The 4944-nt window shown below is 44.9% G+C and overlaps 1 protein-coding gene across 1 annotated transcript in view; it reads right to left on the reverse strand.

The window, feature by feature from the left end:
• ddx31 (DEAD (Asp-Glu-Ala-Asp) box polypeptide 31) overlaps positions 1–4944 on the reverse strand; it is an 18964-nt gene that overhangs the window by 10107 nt on the left and 3913 nt on the right. The gene's annotated exons all lie outside the window — the stretch shown is intronic.

Below are 4944 nucleotides of genomic sequence, written 5' to 3' on the forward strand. Positions count from 1 at the left end.
TGGGGTCGCCGTGGAACTGTCGTGGAGGAAGGATGCTCTCCTTCAGGCAGGAGGAGCGACCAAGAGTTACCCAGAAATAGGTCAACACCGGTGGGTTTGACCGCTGAGCGGTCCCACTTAGAGGATGGGTCTCCCTCAGGAGATAGTGTGCACAATTCAAGATTCACGTGCTGCATCTACCACAGTTCTGTACACATCAAGGGTACGGCTTTTCAGCGCTGGTGTACAGAGAAGGTTTAGAGACCACTTCATGCCTTTTAGGCAGCGTGTTGTTTTTCTACAACACCTGATGGATAGGGAGTTGGCTTTCAGTACGCTTTAACGTACGTTGCAGCCATCTCTTCCTGCCACAAAGGGTTTGGAGACAGAACAGCTTTTAATCACCCGCTGATGAAGCGGTTTCTAAAAGGTGTACAGAGATGTAGGCCTGTTTCATGCCCACTTGTTCCACAGTGGGATTTAACGCTGGTCCTGCGAGCCCTGATCAAAGCTTCAATTGAGCCTCTGGATCAGTTTTCATTTAAATTCTTGTCTCTTTAAACAGTCCTGCTGCTGGTTTTAACACCCGCTAAGAGGGTAAGTAATTATCTGCCCTCTCTGTTGTTTCGTCATGCCTTAGAATTAGGCTGACGGGCAGCTCAGCTGTTTTAAGACCAACCCAGCTTTTATGCCTAAAACATCACGAGCTCTTTTAAATCAAGAGTGATGTCGTTGGAGGGGTCTTTTCCCCCCCACAGATCAGAAGGGGAAGCATCTGTTCATCTTCTCTGCCCGGTGCAGGCGTTGACGTGTTACGTAACGCGCACAGCTGCAATGCGTTCAAATTCAACAATTGTTTGTGCATTATAGAGATGCTTCTGCAGGTCGCCGTTATCCATCCAGCGCTTGTCACACTGGCTGTGTGAGGCCTTTTTCTGAAGCCTACAGAGCATCAGATTTAGGGCCTCCTGTCAACCTCTAAGCACACTCGACCAGGGGTATCGCATCTTCGACTGCTCTGCATAATGGTATGTCAGTGCAGGACATTTGCACTGCGGCTGCATGGTCAACACCCTGCTCATTTATTCGCTTTTACCTACGTGATGTGACGGCTCGTTCCATGACACATTCTGTCCTTAGTGCCCTAACAGAATGAATATTGTTGTTCTCATGGAACTCTGTTTAAGCTCACTTCTGTCTGCATGCATTACAGTGTGAGATGTTGTTTTCAGTCACAGTCGTGTCTGTGATTTTGGTTCTATTGTCACTAATCAGTTCATGATTATTGTTAACAATCAGTTCATTTGATTATTGATCAATTCATGGACATTAATCTGTTTATACTGTTCAGCCATGAACCAGTTGGTTCATGCCCCCCTCCCCCCCCCTCTTTTAAACTTCCTCTTCCCGTTGAAAGTTTTTCCGGGGTATTCATGTTTGTCAGAACGCATAGTTACACAACATGCGTCTGTGCATGGCACATAATTACGCGATGCGTAGTTATGCACACGGGGAGCTGAGTGACAAGACGTTTTTTGGGCAAGCTTCCGCTTCTTACTGTGTTCGAATGGACCCAGTGAGGCGAGGACCACATCCGCTTCGCCCTTAAACCATCAGCGACAGCCTTAAAGGGCGAAGCCTATATGAAATAGAACGTTGGTTACGTACTGTAACCCCAGATTCTATGAATATAGGCGTAGCCCTTTAAGCGTCGGGCCTCACTGGCTCCTAAATGGCTGAAGAAAAAAGCTATTTTGGGAGCCGATTTCCCGCTCTTAACGTAATTTATACGGACCGGGTGGGGCCCACACAGCAGGTGGGCGTGGACTAATTTTTTTTTCAGTGCTTATGCTGCGCATAACGGGATAAACCATCAGCGACAGCCTTAAAGGGCTACGCCTATATTCATAGAATCTGGGGTTACAGTACGTAACCAACGTTTTTCTTTCCACTGTCTCCACTGTGCTTGCTCAGGATGGGAGACTGCAACGAAGCCAAGATTCAACTTGTCTGCTGGATTCTTAGATAGAGAACTTTACTAGTTGTCTTTTATGTGAATGTTCCTGTAAAGTCCCTGAGACAACTTTGTTGTGATTTGGTGCTTTATAAATAAACTGAACTGAATTGTTCAACCTGTGCTGTACCTCTGATGATCTCATTCCTGATCTTCTCCATCCTTGTCTCTCCTAAGGAGAACCTCAACATCTTCATTTCTGCCACTTCCAGTTCTGTCTCCTGTCTTTTTGTCCATGTCTCTGTCTCCAGACCATACAACATAGCTGGTCTCACCACTGTCTTTTAAACTTTTCCTTTGACCTTTGCTGACACCTTTTTTGTCACAAATCACTCCTGAAACTTTTCTCCATCCACTCCATCCTGCCTGGACTCTCTTCTTCACCTCTTCACCACACTCCCCATGTTCCTGGACAGTGGACCCCAAGTCCTTGAAGTCCTGCACCTTTGTGACCTCTGCTCCTTGTAGCCTCACTGTTCCACCTCCTCCCTCTCATTCACACATGGACTCTGTCTTACTACGACTGACTTTCATTCCTCTTCTTTCAAGTGCATACCTCCACCTCTCCAAGTTCTCTTCCACCTGTTCCCACCACAGATCACAATGTCATCTGCAAACATCATCGTCCACGGGGATTCCTGCCTGACCTCATCTGTTAGTCGGTCCATCACCAGAGCAAACAAGAAGGGGCTCAGAGCTGATCCTTGATGCACTCCCACCTCCACCTTGAAGCTATCTGTCACTCCTACAGCACATCTCACCACTGTCCTGCTGTCCTCATATGTGTCCTGCTGTCCTCATACATGTCCTGCTGTCCTCATACGTGTCCTGCTGTCCTCATATGTGTCCTGCTGTCCTCATACATGTCCTGCTGTCCTCATACATGTCCTGTACCAGTCCAACATGTCCTCCTGTCATATGTTTTTTTCTAAATCCATAAAGACACAATGGAGTTCTTTCTGACCCTCTCTGTTCTTCTCCATCATCATCTTCAAAGCAAAGATGGATCTGTGGAGCTCTTTCTCTTCATGAAACCATCCTGCTGCTCACAGATAGTCACCTCTCATCTAAGTCTTGCTTCCACAACTCTCTCCCAGATCTTCATCGTGTGACTCATCAACTTAATTCCCCTGTAGTTGCTACAACTCTGTACATCACCCTTGTTCTTAAAAATGGCCACCAGCACTTCTTCTCCATTCCTCAGACATTTTCTCACCCTCATATACAGCGCCTTGCGAAAATATTCGGCCCCTTGAACTTTTCAACCTTTTGCCACATTTCAGGCTTCAAACATAAAGATATAAAATTTTATTTTTTGTAAAGAATCAACAAGTGGGACACAATTGTGAAGTGGAATGAAATTTATTGGATGTGTCAAACTTTTTTTAACAAATAAAAAATTGAAAACTTTCAGAGCAGCAAACTCAGTCCAGAAGTTCAGTGAGGATCTATGAATGATCCAATGTTGTCCCAAATGACTGATGATGATCAATAGAATCCACCTGTGTGTAATCAAGTCTCCGTATAAATGCACCTGCTCTGTGAGAGTCTCAGGGTTCTGTTCAAAGCGCAGAGAGCATCATGAAGACCAAGGAACACACCAGGCAGGTCCGAGATACTGTTGTGGAGAAGTTTAAAGCCGTATTTGGATAGGCCACAATGCAAAACAAGATGCTTGGTGTAAAAGCAACACAGCTCATCACCCTGAACACACTATCCCCACTGTCAAACATGGTGGTGGCAGCATCATGGTTTGGGCCTGCTTTTCATCAGCAGGGACAGGGGAGATGGTCAGAATTGATGGAAGATGGATGGAGCCAAATACAGGACCATTCTGGAAGAAAACCTGTTTGAGTCTGCAAGAGACCTGAGACTGGGACGGAGATTTATCTTCCAACAAGACAATGATCCAAAACATAAAGACACATCTACAATGGAATGGTTCACAAATAAACATATCCAGGTGTTGGAATGGCCAAGTCAAAGTCCAGACCTGAATCCAATCGAGGATCTGTGGAAAGAGCTGAAGACTGTTGTTCACAAACGCTCTCCATCCAACCTCACTGAGCTCCAGCTGTTCTGCAGGAAGAATGGGCAGAACTTCAGTGTCTCCATGTTCAAAACTGATGGAGACAAACCCCAAGAGACTTGCAGCTGGAACTGCAGCAAGAGGCGGAGCTACAAAGTATTAACACAAGGGGGCCCAATAATATTGCTCACCCCACTTTTCAGTTTTTATTTGTTAAAAAAGTTTGACACATCCAATAAATTTCATTCCACTTCACGATTGTGTCCCACTTGTTGTTGATTCTTCACAAAAAAATTAAATTTTATATCTTTATGTTTGAAGCCTGAAATGCGGCAACAGTTTGAAAAGTTCAAGGGGGCCGAATACTTTCACAAGGCACTGTATGCCATTGAATATTTGAGTCAAAAACATCACTACCATCTCTCCAAGACATTTCCAAACCTCCACTGGTCATCAGGTCCTACTGCCTTCCCCTTCTTCATTCTTTTCAGAGCTTTCTGGACTTCACCCTCACTAATCTTTCCCACTTCCTGGTCCACAGTTTCTATGACCTAGTCTTCTTTCTCTTTCATTCTCTTCACTCATTAGCTCCTCAAAGTTCTCCTTTCATCTTCCCTTCACACTCTCATCACTTGTTAGAACATTACCATTCCTGTCTTTAATAAGCCTAGCCTGCTGCACATCCTTTCCTGCCTGATCCCTCTGTCTCGCCAATCGGTACAAGTCCTTCTCGCCCTCTTTAGTGTCCAGCCTCTCATACAACTCATCATACATCTTCTGCTTTGCATTAGCTTCCTCAGCATGCTATAAGATGCTATAAGAAGCTATAAGATGCTATAAGAAGCTATAAGAAGCTATAAGATGCTATAAGAAGCTATAAGATGCTATAAGAAGCTATAAGATGCTATAAGAAGCTATAAGA

The sequence above is a fragment of the Nematolebias whitei genome, chromosome 8 (assembly GCF_014905685.2).
Source record: "Nematolebias whitei isolate Nwh7 chromosome 8, NemWhi1, whole genome shotgun sequence".
Taxonomy (NCBI): domain Eukaryota; kingdom Metazoa; phylum Chordata; class Actinopteri; order Cyprinodontiformes; family Rivulidae; genus Nematolebias; species Nematolebias whitei.